At 39.4% G+C, this 21957-nt stretch overlaps 1 protein-coding gene and 1 non-coding gene across 2 annotated transcripts in view; one reads left to right on the top strand and one right to left on the bottom strand.

The window, feature by feature from the left end:
- The window catches only part of ARHGEF4 (Rho guanine nucleotide exchange factor 4), a 264639-nt gene that overhangs the window by 159312 nt on the left and 83370 nt on the right, over window positions 1-21957 (bottom strand).
- LOC125123742 (U6 spliceosomal RNA) lies at window positions 12512-12616 on the top strand. The gene has a single exon (XR_007134131.1). It is a non-coding gene; the product is annotated as a U6 spliceosomal RNA (small nuclear RNA).

Below are 21957 nucleotides of genomic sequence, written 5' to 3'. Positions count from 1 at the left end.
AATATAAAAAGCCTTTTTGTGGGGTGGGGGTACACTCTAAACGCTTCCAGATTACAAAATTTGTATAGTCTATACAAGAGCACTGGAATACCAGCTTTAATATTTCTACAAGTATATAAATGCTGAAATATGGAGAGAACATTTTTAAAAAAAGCTTTGGATTTAGTTGAATATTAGATTCTAAATCTCATGAAGAAGGTTTTCTTTAGAAGATTTTTGTTTTTTTTTTTTTCCACTAAGTGGATTCAGGAGTAAATCTCAAATACATAATTTCTCAGTACGAATCCATGTAGTTTCAGGGTTATCCCAAAGGCATGGCCTGGAGTTCAACTCTAGAGGCAAAAGTATTCTTTTTGCTGAACCTCAGAGTTTTTTTCCAGGGCTTAGCAGTGGATCAAATTTGATTTTTTTTTTTTTTAAAGCAGAAATTCTCCCTTTTCTTTTGTCATAGGCCCGGCACTTCCTAACTGTCTTCCTTCTGCAACTTTATGAGGCTTCAAACACCAGGGCAAAGTGGACTTTTTCCTGTAAGAGACAGAGAGCTGCATGCAGTGGGTGTTTGCCCAGATGAGGGAACTGGTGACAGTACCCTAGGGAGATGAGAATGGTGTTGACCTCACCCCCATCCCTCCTGACTTTCACTTCTTCCCTCACCTGCTGCCCCTGGCAACAAACCTGCCTCCATTAGAATTCCTTCCACCACCACCCCACCTCCGCCCCACTCCGTGCCCCATTTTCTTCCCTTTTAAAACTCTTCAAGGTACAGTTGACATTTTAATCTCCACACTTCCTTATTTCCTAGTCTCTATCTCTCTCTCTCTTTTTTTTAAGGGTTAGTGCCACACCTGGGCCATATGGACGTTCCCAGGTTAGGGGTGGAATTGGAGCTGCAGCTGCTGCTCTATATCAGTCATGGCAACATGGAATCCCAGCTGTCTCTGTGACCTATGCCGCAGCTTTCAGCAATGCTGGATCCTTAACCCACTGAGCAAGGCCAGATAATGTACCCACATTCTCACAGATACTGTTGGGTTCTTAACCTGCTGAGCCACAACAGGAACTCCCTCCCATTCAGTCTTTAAAAAATATTAGTATTTGATGATAAGACATCCCTTCTAAACACTAGTTCAGTGGCAAGCCATTTGTTTCAATAGGTGGTTTTTGCATTATCTGGCAATTCTATTTTTTTCTAATTGGCATTATGATCTGCTCTCTGACCCACCATTTATTTAGAAGTCTTGGTTATCTTTTTGCTTCTGATTTTTATTTAATTATATTGTAACCAGAGTGTGTGGTCTGTGTGATATTGATTCTTTGCAATTCGTTGAAACTGGCTTTATAGCACAATACAAGCACCTACCTGTTGGAAATGTGGCTACTCTAGTTAAATTCATTTCACATGTAATCTGCCTTAACCAATCAGAGTTCTTTTGATTGTTGCTACAAAAGACGTGCATGTCCTCCAAGTGGCAAAAAGCCTAAACAATAAGATGTTTGCCTGGTTGTTCTGCAGAAACTTGAAGTCAGCTGCATCTAGTTCATGCTGACTTGGTTATGACTGGATGGGACCCCCGACTCTTCAACTGGACCTGTGCGAGTATCCTGCTCAGTGACCTTTTGAACTTGCAGAGGAAGGCAACTTAGTTAACGCACAGAACAGCAAGGGTTACACCTTGTTCCAGTCACCTTTCCCTGTGCTTTATTCTTTACTACTAAATACCCCAGGCCCCTGGCTTTCCCCAGGGATTTGAGATTTATTCTCCCATCTTCATGCCTGGCTGGCTTGGGAATGAATGAATAAACGCTCTCCTGCTGCAAACCTGGTGTCTCAGCAGTTCTGACTTGCTGTGAGATGGCTCGGTAACAGTGTGTCATAAATGTTCGGTGGGTGTTTGAAAAGATAGCCTATTCTCTAATGGTTCATTCAGGATTTAATAAGTGCTCATTGAACTTGTTAAGAATTAAATCCTTGTCAAGTCCTCAGTAATTTGACTAGTGTTTCATCAATTAAGAGATGTGGAAATTACCCAATGTAAGGTTGCATTTGTCAATTTCCTCTTTTAATTTTGTCCTTTTTCCTCTTACCTATTTCAGTGTTATATTCCTAGGGGCATAAACAAATTTTGCCTCTTTTTTTAAATTACTTACTATTTTTTATGCAGTAACTCTCTTTATTCCTTATAAAGGTTTTTACTTTAAATACTGTCTTCCTTAATATTAATAAACCCACACCAACTTTCTTTGGGTTATTATTTGCCTAGTATGTGTTTTTCCATTCCTTAGTTTTAGTCTTTCTATGTTCCTTAGGTGTGTTTTTCATACCTTACATATAGCTTGGGTTGGTAACACAGCAGGGTCCTGTGGGGCTCCTGGACACACAAGCCTTTCTGTGTCTTCCATCTCTTGTTTTTAGGGAATAAGCCTCAGCTTCCATGACCTTCCTTAAGTTCCAAAGGGCAGCTGCTAACCAGGGAAGGGAGGGGATGCAGAGACCAGGGAGGAGAAGTCAAGAGTGCAGCCTTGGGGCAGGGTCCTGGGTCCTCCTCAAGGAATATACATAACAATATCTTTGAGCCTTTCTGCAGAACTAAAACCCCCAACAAATGGAAGAACTACTTGATGAAGCTTTCTTCATTCCTGGGAAGGAGGAGGACCACCAGAACCAGTCTTGGAGCCACTAAACACCAGCTTTGAGAAACAACACAAACTTGCCTCTACCCTGATTCTTATCTATGGTCCTATTTCCCACTCCCCAAACTATAAAATCACCTAATCTCTCCCAAGGGGAGCACAGTCTTTAAGGCATTAGCCTGCTGTGGCCCCCTTTGCCTGGCAAAGCAATAAAGCTATCTTTTTCTCCTTCACCAAAAACTCGGTTTCTGTGTTGCTATTCAGCAACAGTGGACAGAGGCCGAGTTTCGGCAGCAGGTTTTCAAGGTCCAATATTTCAATCACTTAACCAGAGAGTTTAACCAGTGGGCATTTATTTGGGTTTTGAGAACTCAAATAAATTTTGGCACTTGCCATCAGCCTCTACATGGAGTGAAACATGAGCCACTGCAGCTGCTGACCAGAAGCACCCTGAAAGGAGCTCAGGATGGAGACCAGGAGTGAGGCACTCTTTTCTCCCGGAAAACTGGTAGAACTGGTGTTCAGATAGTTAGATATTTTAAAAGACTTTATGAACCCAATTCTTGCATCTCCTCATATCTAGAAAAACAATAAAACCCTACAATAATGATTGATGTCCAGTGGTTTCTTGGGGCTACCTGAGATGCTGTCTCTTGGGCCTAAGTCCTAATTTCACCTCAAATAAAACTTAGCTCTCAACTTTCATGTTGTAATTTTTTAATTACAAAACTTTCTCCCACCCCCCGCCCCAGGAATTTCCTTTTTTTAAAAATGTGAGCCCAACAATGGTTTAAGAGTGTATGTTTAAAGGAATGTTACACTTTATTTCTATGTGTTTTTGCTGCAGGAAGCATGTTGGGAAATAACCTAGTCTGCAGTATGGTAGAATCAGAAATTCCCTTCTCTCTGCTCACCAAGGTCTGGCTGTCTCTCTACTCACCCAATGAAATCAGTCTGGCAGAGGCCCTCCAGTGACCTCTGCATCACCAAATCCAAAACTCTGGTCTGTCTGCCTCCCTTCTTTTCTCACCTCTTCCTTCCCTGCCTTTCACTATTTTTCCTAAACCTTTATTGAGGTATAATTGACATAAAGTAAACTGCACGTATTTCAAGTGTCCAATTAAATTAATCTATGAAACTATGACCACGATCTAGATAATGAGCTTTTCTCTTGCTTCTAGAAGTTCCTTCTTGCTTCTCTGTAATCCTTCACTTTCATCCTGCCTCCATCCCTAGGCAATATTTAGCTGCTTTCTGCTACTATAGAATAATTGGCATTTTCTAGAATTCCATATAAATGGAATCATACAGTATGTATTTTCTGTCTGCCTTTTTTTCACTCAGCACAATTATTCTGAGATTCATCTATGCTGCATGTGTCGTCTTATTGCTGAGTAGTGTTCTGTTGTATAGATACACCAGTAGGTGTTTATCCCCTTGCCTGCTGAGGTACTTTTGAGTTGTTTCTAGTTTTCAGCTTTTCGAATAAAGCTGTACAAGTCTGTATAGATGTGTGCTTTCATTTCTCTTGAGTCAGTCCTGAGGACTGGAATGACTGGGCCACATGATAGGGGTATATGTTTAACTTCTTCTTAAGAAGCTGCAAACTGTTCTCCACTCCCTTTTACACCACCCCCAGCAGTGAATGAGAGTCCAGCTCCACATCCTCACCCACAACTGTGATGGTCACTTTTGTTCATTTAAGCCATCCTGGTGGGTGTGAAGCAGTATTTCGCAGTGGTCTTAATCTGCATTTTCCTAATGACATATGATGTTGAGCATCTTTTCATACAGCTTCTCCAATCTGTACATCTTCTGTGAAGTGTTAGTTCAGATTTTTTGCCCATTAAAAGAAATTAGATTGTGTTCCTATGGAACTGCAAGACTGTATATCCAGATATAAGCCTTTCATTGGATATACGTCTTGCAGAGTTTCTTTCAGTCTGCAGCTTGCCTTTTTATTAACAATATATTTTTTTAAGCAAAACATTTTAATTTTTTTCTTTTTCTTTTTTGGCCATACCTGCAGCACTGTGGAAGTTCCTGGGCTAGGGATCGAATCAGGACCACAGCAATGACCGAAGCCACAGCAGTGACAATACTTGATCCTTAAACTACTGAGCCACCAGGAAACTCCCAAAAGGTTTTAATTTTGATGAAGGCTACCAATTTATTGATTGCTTTTTCCAGATCATGGTTTTTGTGTGTGTGTGTGTGTCAAATTTTAAAACCTTTGCAAGTTGAGGAGTTCCCATTGTGGCGCAGCGGAAATGAATCGGACTAGGAATCACGAGGTTGTGGGTTCGATCCCTGGCCTTACTCAGTGGGTTAAGGATCCGACGTTACCGTGAGCTGTGGTGTAGGTCACAGATGTAGCCCAGATCTGGCTTTGCTGTGGCTGTGGTGTAGGCCAGCAGCTGTAGCTCCAAATAGACCCCTAGCCTGTGAACCTTCACAGGCCGCAGATGTGGCCCTAAAAAGCAAAAACAACAACAACAACAAAAAACAAAAAACAAAACTTTGCAAGTTGAATTTTAAAAATTTTGCAACCAAAAGTCACTAACTTTTTTTTGAATTGTTTCTTCTAGACTGTGTTAGACATAATAATGCCTCTCTTTACCAAAAGATGCCCATGTCCTAATTCCTGGAGCCTGTGACTATTACCTGCTAAGGCAAGAGGGACTTGGCAGGTGTGATTATGTTAAAAATCTTGAGGAGATTTTCCTGGATTATCTGGGTAGGCCCAGTGTAATCATAAGAGTCCTTATAAGAGAAAAACCAAGGCAGGAGAGTCAGAGAAGATATGATCCTGGAAGCAGAAATCAGAGTGATTGAAGGAGGGGCCACAAACCAAGGAATGTGCGCAGTCTCCAGGAGCTCGAAGAAGCAAGTATACAGATTCTCCCCTTAGAAATTAGATCTTAAATGCTATCACAACAAGAAAGAATGGAAATCTGTCTCCTAGAGCCTCCATAAGGGAGCACAGCCCTGCTGACAACTTGATTTTAGCCCATGTGAGAGTTTCTAGCAACATAGCACGGAGCATGAGGACTGTGTGACACCTTCCAGATTGTCATGTGGATAAGACACGTTGCAGAGAAAGGCCCTGGGCTTCTCCATGGGCAGAAGGTGGGGCACAGGCCTGTTTTCCTCACTTGCCTTAGTCTACACATCTGTCAAGGGCTTCACAACACCAAGTGTGCTTATCTTTCTAGATTTTTGGGAAGATGAAGTAAGGATATCTTGCCCTCTGAAAATTCTAAACATACTCCTACACTCTATAATATCAACTGCCTCAGGTTAAACATAGAGACTAGCCACCCTATTCTGTCATTTGCTGCACACCGGTCTGGTCACAAACACCCGGGACAGAAATGATGTCATACATCTTTACCTCCCATAGTATCTAGCAGAGGACTACAGAGTGACCACAAAGAGAATATTGGAGGAATGTAGAACAATGCGAGCTTACCACTGCAACCATGATTATTACAGCTCTGTGGCTGTGATCATATAAGCATTTTATATCCATAGGACATTTTCTCAAATATAATATTCAAAGGTAGTACATGCACATTTTCAACTGATTGTGTTCACTAGAACTGTGATGCAAGTTTTTATGGTTCTGGCATTTCCAATTTGTGAGAATATTTTAAGACAGAGATGACATGTTTTATGTTTTCTTTTTGTTTGTTGGTTGGTTTTTGGTTTTTTGGCTGTGCCTGTGGCGTGTGAAAGTTCCTGGGCCAGGGACTGAACCCGTGCCATAATAGTGTCCCAAGCCACAGTAGTGACAATGACAGATCTTTAACTTACTGTGCCACAAGGGAACTCTCATGAGTTTGGTGGGATTCTTTTGGTCTTTTTAGGGCCACACCCCCATATGGAGTCATACGGAGGTTCCTAGGCAAGGGGTCAAATCGGAGCTGTGGCTGCTGGCCTACACCACAGCCACAGCAACATGGGATCTGAAGTAGGCCACCAGGGAACTCCTACAATGCTCTCTTATCACTTAGCACATTGTGTTGCAAGCAGCCCTCATCACTGCCCCCAAACACACACATACACATATCAAACAGGACATGTGCATATGTAACTAAAAATTGAGAGGAGGGTTAGGAAGGGAGAAAGCCTGGGAGCAATGAGAGATTAGAGAAGAGCTCTCCAGGAGGTGATTAAGCAGAGGCATGAAGGCTGAGCAGGGCCAGCCCTAGGAAAGTTGAGGGAGGAGAGCATTCCAGATTGAGGGACAGGCCTGTGTGAAGACCCTGTGGTCCAGAGACCTTGGCTCAAGGGAACCCAAAGAGTGGGTCCTTGGGACCTCATGGTGAGGGGAAGAGGAGGCAAAGGCCAGTACTGTGAGACTGGAAGGTGGGGTGAAGAGCTGGGTTTTATTCTGAGTTCAAAGAGGAAACCAAAACAGAATTTGAAACAGGGAGTAATGTGATGGGAGGTAGCTTTAAAGTCACCATGGCCGCTGTGAGGCCAGTCAGAAAACTACCATGGTTGTTCAGTTTCTTCTCTATTGCACTTTGGTATCTAACCGCCAGGCACCTACCAAAGCCACTATATTATCCGGCTTCCTGCTTTCAGGTGGGTCCCCAAGCCCTTGTCCCACTGAGTGCCCCAAGCTGTGAATTAGATCAGCTGAGAAATTAGCCTAGCATCCCTCCCCAGTGGGAAGTGGGCCTTTAACTACAGTTTTAAGCGGTAAAAAATGATTGACTATCCTTGTGATGGGAATTTGAAGTTGTGCCAAATTCCCAGCACAAATAATAAGGTCCTCTTTCTGCACCTCAGTATCCTCATTTGTAAATGAAGCCATGTGAGGAGATTAGCATTTTAAAAACTCCATTCCTTTTTTTTTTTTTTTTTTTTAGGGCCGCAACCATGGCATATGGAGATTCCCAGGCTAGGGGTCCAATTGGAGCTACAGCTGCCGACCCACACCACAGCTACAGCAACACAGGATCTGAGCTGCATCTGCAAGCTGCACCACAGCTCACAGCAACGCCAGATCCTTAACCCCCTGAGTGAGGCCAGGGATCGAACCCACAATCTCATGGCTCCTAGGCCATACTCAGGCTAGGGGTCTAACTGGAGCTGCAGCCAATGGCCTGTGCTACAGCCATGGCAACACTAGATCCGAGCCAAGTCTTCGACCTATACCACAGCTCAGGGCAACACTGTATCCTTAACCCACTGAGCAAGGCCAGGGATCAAACCCTCAACCTCATGGTTCCTAAGTTACATTTGTTTCTGCTAGGCCACGATGGGAACTCCTAAAAACTCCATTCTGATTGCAGTGTCTGCCCTGATAGGAAAGTGAGCTCCACTCTTAGAATGAAAATACCAAATTAGCTTCACATTCATAACTTTTTTGGAGCTAGCAGAGCGCTGAGGTTGCAGAGAAAATTACCCAAAATATGAGGATAGATAGGCATCTGCAGGGAGAGAGGAAACCCAAATTTCCAGGCCAGTATCAAATGATCAAATAGGCCTAATTGGAGTCTTAGAAGGAGAAGAGAGCTAGAATAAATATTTGAAGCAGTAAGTCCAATAATTTTCCCATATTAGTGACAGGTATCAAACCACAGATCCATACAGCTCAAAAAACATAAATACAGAAGAACAAAAGCTCACACTTAGGCCTACCATATTCAAACTTCTGGAAACAAAAGACGAAGAGAAAATCTTGAAAGCAGCTAGAATAAAAAGAAACAATGCCCAGAGAAAACCAACAATAAGAATTAGAGCAGAAATCTTATCAGAAACCAGGCAAGCCAGGAGACAATGGAGTGAGGTCTTTAAGAAGCTGAAAGAAACATATATAGCAAATATGAAGAGTTATATTCTTTTATTTTTATTTTTTTGTCTTTTTTAGGGCTGCACCCTAGGCATATGGAAATTCCCAGGCTAGGGTTCGAATCAGAGCTACAGCTGCCTGTCTACGCCATAGCCACAGCAATGCAGGATCCAAACCATGTCTGCGACCTACACTACAGCTCACTGGCAATGCCAGATCCTTAACCCGTTGAGCAAGGTCAGAGATGGAACCCATGTCCTCACAGATACTAGTTGGGTCAGTTACTGCTGAGCCACGACAGGAACTCCCAAGTCCACCTTTAAATTTAAGATTTAAATAAGGTCTAGAATTTGTTCCTGAGTTTTCTTTTTAACTCCCAAATATTCTGGACTAGGAATCAGAGAGAACAGTAACTTGGAACCATCAACAGGCAGAAAGATAGGAAGGAAAGAACGGAGGGAGGTGGGAAGTAGGAAGGAAGAATGAAGGAAAAGAAAGAAGAAAAGCTTGCCCTCTGTTTCATCTGTGTGCCGAACTTTAACTCACAGCAGTGACTGAGTGATGACACGGAGGAGCTTATGCCACTGAGAAAATTTTGATTGCATATGGCTTCTAATAGAAAAAGGCATGCCGTGTCACAGAAGGCCACATGGGGAAGCATCAGTGTTGGTCAGGAGGCAGAAGGAGCAAGTGGGAAAGCCTAGGCTAGAACTTTTATTGGGTTTTCTGAGAGAAAGACAAGACAGGACAAGGTAAATGGCTTAGGATTGGCAACTCTGAATAATTACAGCAGGCTCTGGGGTAGGTGCTGGCCCTGAGGTGATTGAGGGCAGGGGGAATATTGGCTCAGTGTATGAGAGTCTGGTAAGGAAGTGGTTCATAGCATGGGCTCCAGATCTTAGAGAAGGCATAAACAACTTGGTCATTAGTTTGGTCCTATAATTAATGGATTTCAAATAGAAAAATCCAGAATCTAAGAAAACAGAGACCACTCTCTTTCCAAAGTTCCAGGAAGGGAAAGTCCGGTAGGGTTTTAGCAAGAAGATCTATCCTCAGTGGCAGGAGTGGCCTGACCTGCCTGCAGTAGTAGCCATAACAGATCCTGGGTAGTCCAAGCCATGACCTCCCACCCCTCAACTATTAGCAAGAGCTGGCTAATCTGCCAACAGCAGAACCCAGTCAAGCCAAACCACTCCCTGCAACACATCTGCCAGGAGCAGGTGCCCCCTCTGACTGCACAGGTGGTGTCAACAGTCTTGGTGTCTTCTGGTCCTCTACCCAGCCGTAGAAAGCAACACAGCACTGATGTTTCCCAATCCTCTACCCAAAGGCAGAGAACCTCCCAGACCCCATGGCTTTGGCCCTTCCCAGTGGCAGAAAGTGGCCCAGATAGGCACTTCGCTCCACCAATGGCAATGGCAGAGACAGTGTGGGGAGCTCAACAGCAGTGGGTAGTCAGAGAACAGCTAGGGGAAGTGCTCTTAGTTCTAGGGTTGGGATTCACGCACCCACCTAACAATACCAGGAAGACCAGGAAAGCCATTTCTGGACCCTCAGACAGCATCAACGGGGATCAAGGGAGAGCTTGAGCAGAATAATAAAGCAAATCAGAATTGCAAAATCTCAGAAAACTAAATTGTCATTGGAATTGCAGCCAATAAAATAGGCCAGACCTACATACTAAACCTAAATAGGGCAAACTCTTGCTAAAAGAGAATATTTAAATAGGATTAAGACTCTCCTAACAAAATATCCAGAATGCCTACAATACAATAGAAAATCACTTGTCACACTAACTTATATGAGAAATCACAAATAGAGTGGGAAAAAACATTAAGTTGATGCAAATACTGAGAAGAATCAGAACAATTTGACAAAGATTTTGAAGCATCCACCATAAAGCTGCTTTTACAAAAATTATAAATACACTTGAAACACATTAAAAACTATAAAACCTCAAAAAAAGTTTTTAAAAAGGAACAAAACGGAAATCAGAGGATTGAAAAGTATCCTAACTGAAATAAAACTGAATAGATGGGTTGAACAGCAGAATGAAGAGAACAGAGATAGATTCAGGAAACTTGAGGACAAGTCAATAGAATTCTGAACAACAGAAAAAATAAAAAAATTATCATAGCCTCAGGAACATTTGTGTCATTAAAGTCTTGGAAGGAGAGGAGAAAGGGAAGAAGAGAAAGAATTTTTAAACAAATAATGGCTGAAGAATTCTCAAATTTGACAAGAGATAAACTATAGATTAAAGAAGCTGAATGAATCATAGGAAAAATCCAAAGAAACCCAAGGCAAAATACATCATAATTAAGCCTCAGAAAACTGAAACCAAGGGAAAAAAATCTTAAACCAACCAGAGAGAAATGAAGCATTACATACAAAGGAACACATATTTGAATGACGGCCTTTTCTCATCTGAAGCCATGGAGACCAGAAGAAAGTGATGCATTTTTCAAATGCTGTTAAAAGATCATTCAACTAAAGTGTGGAGTAAAGGGAATCCTCCTATGCTGTTGGAGGGAATGTAAGTTGGTGCAGTCAGTAAGGAACACAGTATGGAGGTTCCTCTAAAAACTAAAAATAGAATTACCATACGATCCAGCAATCCCACTCCTGGGCATCTATCCAGAGAAAACTATGACTCAAAAGACACTTGTACCCCAATATTCATTGCAGCACTCTTTACAATAAGCAAGACAAGGAAGCGACCTAAATGTCCATCTACAGAGGAATAGATAAAGAAGATGTGGTACATATACACAATAGAATATTACTCAACCATAAAAAGAAATGAAATAATGGCATTTGCAGCAACGTGGATGAGCCTAGAAATTATCATGCTAAGTGATGTTAGTCAGTGAGACAGACATCATATGCTATCACTTATATGTGGAATCTAAAAAAAGGATATAATGAACTTTGCAGAAAGGAAACTGAATCATAGAGTTTGAAAAACTCATGGTTACCAAAGGAGATAGATTGTGGGGGGAGGGATGAACTGGGGGTTTGGCATGGAAATGTTTGAGATATTATATTTTAAGAGACAGGTGTATAAATGGAAATAGAGTTTCAATACTCCATTAGAAATGGAGTTTCTATACAGTATGCAGTTATTAGTTAACTTGTTTATATTGTAATACTTAGGTTAGAAGTAAAAAGATGGAAAAAGACATACCTGCTAATATTAACTTAAAAAAGCAGGAGTGGTTATATTACTATCAGGGAAATTAAACTTCAGAGGAAAAAAAAATCTACCAGAGGCAAAGAATGAAGTTCAATAATGATAAAATAATAAATCCAACAAGAAGATCTTAACAATCTTAGATGTGCATGCAAGAAATAATAGAGCTTCAAGCTACATGAAAGAAAAACAGAGCTCAAAAAAGAAATAGAGGAGTTCCCTTCATGGCTCAGTGGAAATGAATCTGACTAGCATCCATGAGGATGCAGGTTTAATCTCTGGCCTCACTCAGTGGGTTAAGGATCTGGCCTTGCTGTGAGCTGTGGTGTAGCTCACAGACATGGCTCAGATCTGGCATTGCTGTGGCTGTGGCATAGGCAGCAGCTACAGCTCTTATTTGACCCCTAGCCTGAGAACCTCCATATGCCACAAGTGGGGCACTAAAAAGCAAAGAAAAAAAAAGAAAAAAAAATGAAATAGAAAAATTCATAGTTATAGTTGGAAGATGACAAAACTCACTATCAGCAACTGATAAAACTACTAGGCAGAAAATTAACAAAGATGTACAATAACTGAGCAACACAAGCAGTCAACTAGATCAAATTGACATTTATAGAACCCTCTTCCCAATGCAGTAGAATACACAATCTTTTTAAATACAGAACATTCACCAGGACAGGAACTTCACCTGAGTTACAAAACATAACTCCACAAATGTGAAACAACTGATATCATAGAGTATGTTCTCTACCTATATTAGAATCAATTGGAAACCAATAACAAAAAATAAGAAAGTGCACTATCAGTTGGAAATTAAACAATACATTTCCATGGGTTGAAGAGGAAGTCCAAGGTAAATTTAAAAAATACACAGTATCAGGACTTGCTTCAGCAGGATATTTACTGAAATTGGAACAATACAGAGAAAACTAGCATTGCCTATGCACAAAGATGACATGCAAATTTGTGAAGCATTCTATATTTTTAAACAGACAAATAAAAGAGATAAAAGATATATAAATTGGAAGAAAAGAGGTAAAATTCTCAATATATGCATGACATGTATTTCTATACAGAAATAGAAACCCTAAGAAAACCCTAAGAACTCCACACAAAAACTACTCAAATTGATAAAAGAGTTCAGCAAAGTAGCAGGATACAAGACTAACATTCAAAAATCTGTTGTATTTCTGTACACTGACAATGAAATATTAGAAAAGGAATATAAAAAATACATTTTAAAATTTCATCCCCAAATTAAATACCTAGGAGTAAATCTGACTATGGAGGTGAAAGACTTATATGCTAAGAACTATAAAACACTAATCGAGGAAATTAAAGAAGATTCAAAGAAATGAAAAGATATCATGTACTCCTGGATCGGAAGAATTAATATTATTAAAATGGCCATACTACCCAAAGCAATCTACAGATTTAATGTGATCCCTATCAAATTAGCCATGACATTTTTTCACAGAACTAGAACAAACAATCCAAAAATTTATATGGAACCATAAAAGACTGAGAATTGCCAAAGCAATCCCGAGGGCAAAAAAACAAGCAGGAGGCAAAATTCTCCCAGAATTCAGACCATATTACAAAGTTACCATAATCAAGACAGTGTGGTACTGGTACAAAAACAAACATACAGACAAATGGAACAGAATAGATCGCCCCAAAATAAACCCAGACACCTAAAGTCAATTAGTCTTTGCAAAATGAGGCAAGACTATAAAATGGGAAAAAGACAGTCTGTTCAGCAAGTGGTGCTAGCAAAACTGGACAGCTGCATGTAAATCAATGAAACGAGATCACACCCTCATGCCATGCACAAAAATAAACTCAAAATGGCTTAAAGACTTAAACATAAGCAAGATACCACAAAACTCCTAGAATAGAACATAGGCAAAACATTATCTGATATCAACTGTTAAAATGTTTTCTTAGGTCAGTCTCCCAAGGCAATAGAAATAAGAACAAAAATAATGGGACCTAATCAAATTTACAAGCTTCTGTACAGCAAAGGAAATAATAAAAAGAAAAACCGAAAAGATGATCTATGTAAAATAGTTTCAAGCAATGCAACCAAAAAGGGCTTAATTTCCAAAATATACAAACAACTTATACAACTCAACAACAAAAAAACCAACAACCCAATGGAAAAATGGGCAAAAGACCTGAATAGACATTTCTCCAAAGAAGACATACAGATGGCCAGCATACACATGAAAAAAAATGCTCAAATCACTAATTATTAGAGAAATGCAAATCAAAACTACAATGAGGTACTACTTCATACCAATCAGAATGGCCATCATTAATAAGTCTACAAACAACAAATGCTGGAGAAAAGGGAATCCTACACTATTGATGGGAATGTAAATTGGTACAACCATTATGGAAACAGTATAAATGTTCCTTGGAAAACTAAATATATTTACTTCACTTACTCTGATTGCATCCATGCTGCTGCAAATGGCATTGTTTCATTCTTTGTTATTACTGAGTAGTATTCCATTGTGTATGTGTAACGTGATCTAACAATACCACTCCTGAACATATATCCAGATAAAACCATAACTCAAAAAGATCCATACAGCCATAAGTTCATAGCAGTACTATTCACAATAGCATTCACAAGACATGGAAACAACCTAAATGTCCATCAACAGATGGTTGGATAAGATGTGGTATATATACAGAATGGAATACTACTCAGACATAACAAAGAATGGAATAATGCCATTTGCAGCAATATGGATGCAACTAGAGATTCTCATACTAAGTGAATTAAGTCAAAAAGAGAAAGACAAATGCCATATGATATCACTCATATGTGGAATCTAAAATATGGCACAAGTGAACCTATCTACAGAACAGAAACAAACTTATGGACATAGAGAATGGACTTGTGGTTGCCAAAGGGAAGTTGGGAGGAAGTGGGTTGAACTGGGGGTTTGGGGTTAGTAGATGCAAACTATTACATTTAGAATGTATGGGCAATGAGGTCCTAATAAACAGCACAGGGAACTGAGTCCAGTCTCAGGATACAGTATGATGGGGAATGATATGAAAAAGAGTGTGTGTGTATATATATATAACGGGATCACTTTGCTGTATAACAGAAACTGGCAGAACATTGTAAATCAGCTATATTTTAAAAAGATACATGCACCCCTATGTTCATTGCAGCACTGTTCACAATATCCAAGACATGGAAGCAACTTAAATGTCCATCGTCAGATGAATGGATTAAGATCTGGTACACATACACAATGGAATACTACTCCTTAATAACAAAGAATGAAATAATGCCATTTGCAGCAGCATGGATGCAACTAGAGTAAGTGAAGTAAATCAGAAAAAGAAGCGCAAATACCATATGAGATCACTTGTATGTTGAATATAAAATATGTAGATAAATGAACCTATTTACAAAACAGAAATAGACTCACAGACATGGAGAACAGACTTGTTGCCAAGGGGGAGGGGGAAGGGAGTGGGATGGACTGGTAGGTTAGGGTTAGTAGATATAAACTGTTACATTTAGAATGATAAGCAATGAGGTCCTTCTGTATAGCACAGGGAATTATATCTAATCTCTTGAGATAAACCATGATGGAAGATAACATAAGAAAAGCAATGTATATATATGTGTGTATTTGTATATATATGTGTGTGTGTGTATACACACTGGGTCACTTTGCTGTATAGAAGAAATTGGGACGACATTGTAAATCAGCTATACTTTAATAGAAGCTGTAAAAAATACACAGAACTGAATGAAAATACAACATATGAAAAGCTAAGGCAGTGCTGAGAGGGAAATTTGTAGCACTAGATTCTTACATTAGGAAGAGGAAAATTCTTAAATCTATAAGATCCCACCTTAAGAAAGTAGGAAAAATAAAAGCAAAATAAATCCAAAACAAGCAAAAGGAAATTATTTTTCATTTTTTTTTGTCTTTTTTGCCATTTCTTGGGCCGCTCCCACAGCATATGGAGGTTCCCAGGCTAGGGGTCCAATTGGAGCTGTAGCTGCTGGCCTACACCAGAGCCACAGCAACACGGGATCCGAGCCTCATCTGCAACCTACACCACAGCTCATGGCAACGCCGGAAACTTAACCCACTGAGCAAGGCCAGGGATTGAACCTGCAACCTCATGGTTCCTAGTCGGATTCGTTAACCACTGAGCCACGATGGGAACTCCAGGAAATAATTTTTTAAAATGGAATTCAATAAAATTAAAAATAGGACAAAATGGAGAAATTCAACAAAAGAATGTTTTGAAAAAAAAATCAATTGTTAATCTTCTAGCAAGAACAACAAAAATAAGAGAGAAGACCTACACAAAAAACCAAATTCCAGAATTAAACAAGAGCTATCATGGCACATCCTGCAATTATTAAAGGGATAATAAGAAACTATTCAAATGTAAGGCTCATAAATTCAATAACATGACAAATGGACCAAATGTGTTTTTTCCTCAAAAAACCCACAAACTACCAAAACTCAACCAAGAACAGATTAAACTGAATAATCCCATAATCATTAAGGCAACTAAATTTTTATTACAAGCCTTCTGGTAAAGGCCTTCATGCCCAGATAGTTTCACTGCAGAATTCTACTTAGCATTTCAAGAAGAATTAGCACCAATTTTATTCAATGTCTTGCAGAAAAAGGAATAGAAAGGAACTTCCCAACTTACTTTATGAGACCATATTAATACTAACCTAGACAAAGAAAGTACAAAAATGAGTTCCCATAGTGGCTCAATGGTAACAAACCCGAATAGGATTCATGAGTACGTGGGTTTGATCCCTGATCTTGCTCAGTGGATTAAGGATCTGGTGTTGCCATGAGCTATGGTGTAGGTCACAAATGTGGTCAGGATCCCCTGTTGCTGTGGCTGTGATGTGGGATGGCAACAACAGCTCCAATTCGACCCCTAGCCTAGGAACTTCCATATGCCATGGGTGTGGCCCTAAAAAGACAATAAATAAATAAATAAATAAATAAATAAATAAATAAATAAATAAATAAAGTAAAATAAAATACCAAAAGAAAAACTATAGACTACTATGGACTAGTATCTCTCTGAACTTAGATGCAGAAATCCTCAACAAAATATTAGCAACTAGAGTTCAGCATTATATAAAAAGAGTCATTCATCCTGATCAGGAAGGATTTATTCCAGGTATCCAAGGCTGGGTCAACATTTGAAAAGAAATCAATATATACCAACATATCAACAGGCTAAGAAAAAAATATATATATCGAACCACATTAATGGATGGAGAAAAATAATGTGATAAAATCTAACATCCATTCATGATAAAAAAAAAACTCTGAGCAGTTAGGAAGAGCAGAGAACTACTTCAACTTGATAAAGAGCGTTATGATGACTAATTTTATGTGTCACCCTGACTGAGTTAAAAAATTCTTGGATATCTGGTAAAACATTCTTTCTTGGTTTGTCTGTGAGGGTATGTCTGGAAGAGATTAGCATTCGATTCAACAGACTGAATAAAGAGGATCCACCCTCACAATGTGAGCAGGCACCATCAAATCTGCTGAGGCTTGAATAGCAGTAAAAAAGGGATGGACAGCCAGTTCCCTCTTTTGAGCTGAGCTGTCCATCTTCTTCTGCCCTGGACGACTGAGCTCCTAGTTCTCAGGCCTTTGGACTCTGGAGTTTATACCATTGGCTCCCCTTATTCTCAGGCCTTTGGCCTTGGACTGAATTACACCATTGAAAGGCTTTCCTGAAACTCCAATTTGCAGACAACAGACTGTGGGAGTTCTCAGTCTCCATAATGCTGTGAGCCAATTCCTATAGTATATCTCCCCTTATATAGATCTCTATACATCCTATTGGTTCTATTACTCTGGAGAACCCTAATACAATCATCTATGAAAAACTTATGGATAACGTCATATTTAATAGTGAAAGACTGAATGTGTTACCTCTAAGATTGGGTGCAAGGCAAAAACATCCACTCTTACAACTCCTATTCAACAGTACCAGAAGTTCTAGCCAATTTTACCTCCCCTCAACATACACACATACAAACAAGGAGAAGAAATAAAGGAATACAGATTGGAGAGGAAGAAATAAAACTGTCCTTTTTGTGAATGGCTTGATCATCTCCTAGAAAATCTACAGAACATTCCTATAATAAAAAAGTTTAGCAAAATGGCAACACACAATATCACCCTCCAAATCAATTACATTTCTATACATCAACAGTGAACTGGTACAAATTGAAATTAGAAACAGTGTTATTTGCAATTACTCCAAAGAAAATGAACTACTTAAGTATAAACTTAACAAAATATATACAGTATACATATGCTAAAAACTATGAAATCCTAATGAAAGGCATCAGAGAAGACCTGACTAAATGAAGAGGCATAATATGTTCACGGATTAGAAGACTAAATAAAACAAAAATGTAATTTCTCCCCAAATTGATTTATTGGTTTAATATCGGTCCTATCAAAATCACAGCAAAACTTTTTTAGACACAGAAAAAATTAGTCTAAAATGTATATGGAAAGGCACAGAACCTAGAATAGCCTTTTAAAAAGTCCTAAGAAAGAATGAGGTGGAAGGAGTAAGCCTATACTTAAGGCTCACTACAGTGCTACAGTAATCAAGAGCATGTGGTATGCAGAAAAATACTCATAGATCAATGGGACAAGAGAGGTAAACCGGAAATAGACTCACACAAATATGCCTGACTGTTTTTTGTTTTTGTTTTTTTGACAAATGAAAGCTGATTTTTATTTTATCATCAGCAGCCATTCTTTAAACATGAACATGAGTATGTAATATTCTATGTACATGTCACAGTTTTTTTTTTAACATTAGTTAATAAAGGTTAAACACATGACATACATCCTTACAAAAAAAGTCAAAATGAAAACAAAACTTTATTTTTATTTTTAATTTTTTTTTTTGCTTTTTAGTGCTGCACCTGAGGTATATGTAAGTTCCCAGTCTAGGAGTCAAATCAGATCTGCAGCTGCTTGCCCACGCCACAGGCATGGCAATGTGGGATCTGAGCTGCATCTGCAACCTATACCACAACTCACAGCAGTGCTGGATCCATAACCCACTGAGCAAGGCCAGGGATTGAACACAAGTTGACATGGATACTAGTTTGGTTTATTACCCCAAGCCACAATGGGAACTCTGAAAACTTAAAACTTTAAACAAAACTCTTACTAATTAAAAAAAAAAGTTTGTGTTGGGTATCATTTGTACAACACAGTTAATTTTTTTTTTTTTTTGTCATTTCTTGGGCCGCTCGCACGGCATATGGAGGCTCCCAGGCTAGGGGTCGAATCGGAGCTGTAGCCTCTGGCCTGTGCCAGAGCCATAGCAACGTGGGATCCAAGCCACATCTGCAACCTACAACACAGCTCACCGCAACGCCAGATCGTTAACCCACTGAGCAAAGGCAGGGACCGAACCTGCAACCCCATGGTTCCTAGTCGGATTCGTTAACCACTGCGCCACGACGGGAACTCCAACACAGTTAATTTAAACATTTTCATTTTGGCTACACATGAAAAAAGGAGCCATAGAGAATAAAGTCATTGAGGATTTTTAAATAGCAGAAAAGGCAGTTTTGCCATGTAGAGAGAAGCAATATTAAATATTAGTTTTCATAAAAATCCACATTTTAAGAATATCTAGTTCAAGTCACAGAATATTTCTCAGTAGAGACCCCAATGCGAGGCATAATTAGTTGCCTCAGGTGGCCTGTTTGAAAGGATGAGATGCTTTCAGAGTATAACTTTACTGATTTTGGCACAAAAAGAAGTCTTAAAAACATGATTAAAAAAGAGGGGAGAGGAAGTTCCCTGTTGTGGTTCAGTGGTAACAAGCCTGACTAGTATCCATGAAGACGCGGGTTGGATCCCTGGCCTTGCTCAGTGGATTAACGATCTGGCATTGCTGTGAGCTGTGGTGTAGGTCAAAGATTCATCTCAGATCCTGCATTGCTGTGGCTGTGGTGTAGGCCAGTAGCTGAAGCTCCAATTTGACCCTTAGCCTGGGAACTTCCATATGCCGAAGGTATGGCCCTAAAAAAGACAAAAATAAATAAATAAATAAATAAATAAATAAATAAATAAATAAATGGTAAGAGAAACGGAGGAAAGAACTACAAAGCAAGCATAAATGAGCTAGTAATTGCAGTCACTAAAAACTGTGCATTGTCAGTCACTGCAGAATAGTTGTCTGTCCACAGCAGGTGCTTCTCCCAGAACTGTGATTGTAGCATGGATTTAATCCACTTGGAGGTAATCTCATCGTTCAAATGTTTGGTTATGTACCTGTGAGCATTCTACACTATTGGAAGGCTGGTCCTTAAGAATTTAGATACAACATTTCATATAAATTTTTGAAGTTTTGGCAAACAATCCCCACGAAGGATGCGGTCATAGAGTATTATGACACCCATCATTACCCTCCAGCAGAATGACACTGTCTCTTCATTTGTAAATCTGCTTCTGTATTCCAGTGTTTCAAGCACGACTCTGCACACACTATGCCCAACTTTTTTTTTTAATTGGGCAAATATAAAAAAAGCCATTTAAGGGAAGAATAACAGGTTTTTTTAGTCATTATTTTAGGACTGCACCCGCGGCATATGGAGGTTCTCAGGCCAGGGGTTGAATGGGAGCTGCAGCTGCTGGTCTGCACCACAGCCACATCAATGCCAAATCTGAGCTGCATCTGTGACCTGCACCATAGCTCATGGCAACGCTGGATTATTAACCCACTGAGTGAGACCAGGGATTGAACCTTCGTCCTCATGTATGCCAGTCAGATCTGTTTCTGCCAAGCCATGTTGGGAACTCTTTTTTTTTTTTTTTCCAATAAATGATCCTGGAATTTGACTCCACAGGCCAAAGCGCCACAGAACGACAACAACAAAAAAGGACCTAAACTTCACACCCCAGAGAAAAATGAACTAAAAACGAATCATGTACTAAATGTAAAATGTAAAGACTTTAGAAAAATACTCTTAGGAAAAAGTAGGAGAAAATCTTTGGGCTCTAATAACACTAAGCAAATAGTTCTTAGCAAATAGTTATAAGCCTTATCCATAAAAAAGGAAAACAGATGAATTGGATTTCTCAACAATGAAAACTTTTTGCTCTGCGGGAGACTGCTAAATGAATGAAAGACAAATTACAGATGGAGAGAAGATATTTGCAAATCACAGTATAACAAAAGACTAGTATTTAGAACATGTAGAACACTCAAAACTCAATAGCACAAAAACAATTCAGTTAGAAAATGAGATGCACTGACATGTAATTGAAGATGCTATCAGATGGGAAATAAGCTTTAAACGAACCTATCAGAACAGCTAAAATAAAAAGCTGTGACATCACATGCTGGTGAGAGGGCAGAGAAACTGGGTCACTTCTACATTGTTGGTGGGAATGTAAAATGGTACAGCCACTGGGGAAGATGGGTTGGCATCTATGTTTATAACACTACACAAGCAACCAACAAATGACCTAGCAATTATGGTTACATAAAAACCTAAACAGGAGTTCCCATTGTGGCTCAGTGGGTTAAGAACCCAACTAGTATCCATGAGGATGTGGATTTAATCCTTGGCCTCATTCTTTGGGTTAAGAACCCAGTGTTGCTGTAAGCTGCAGCATAGGTCACAGATGTGGCTCAGATTTGGTGTTGCTGTGGCTATGGTGTAGGCCAGCAGCTGCAGCTCCAATTCAGTCCCTAGCCTAGAAACTTCCTTATGCCACAGGTACAGCCCTAAAAAGAAAAAAAATAAATTAATTAAAAAACAAAATGCTACATACTAATATTAATAGCAGAATTGAAAAAAATTAAATTAAATTTAAAAAATAGAATTATTTGTAATAACCCCAAACTGGAAGTAACCTAAATGTCCTTCAGAGGGTGAACCACTAAATAAATTGTGGTACATCCACAATGTGGAATACTGCTCAGCAGTAAAAAGAATGGAGTATTAATGTATGCAGTAAGTTGGGTAAGTCTCCAAAGAATTTCTCTGAATGAAAAAGCCAATCCAGAAATGTGATATGGTACAGGAAGCTATTAGTAAAATATTCTTGCAGTGATAAAATCATACAAATAAAAGAACAGAGCAGTGGTTGCTAATGGTTAAGGACCAGAAGAGAGGATGCTGGAGAGATGTACGTGTGGTTATGTGGCGGCATGTAAAAATCTTTTGGTGATGGAAATATTCTGTATTTTCACTGTGGTAGTAGGTACACTGATCTACATATGATAAAACAGCAGAGAACAAAAT

The sequence above is a fragment of the Phacochoerus africanus genome, chromosome 3, assembly GCF_016906955.1.
Source record: "Phacochoerus africanus isolate WHEZ1 chromosome 3, ROS_Pafr_v1, whole genome shotgun sequence".
NCBI lineage: Eukaryota > Metazoa > Chordata > Mammalia > Artiodactyla > Suidae > Phacochoerus > Phacochoerus africanus.
The sequence above is the reverse complement of the archived record's forward strand: the minus strand, read 5'-3'. Positions and strand labels throughout refer to the sequence as shown.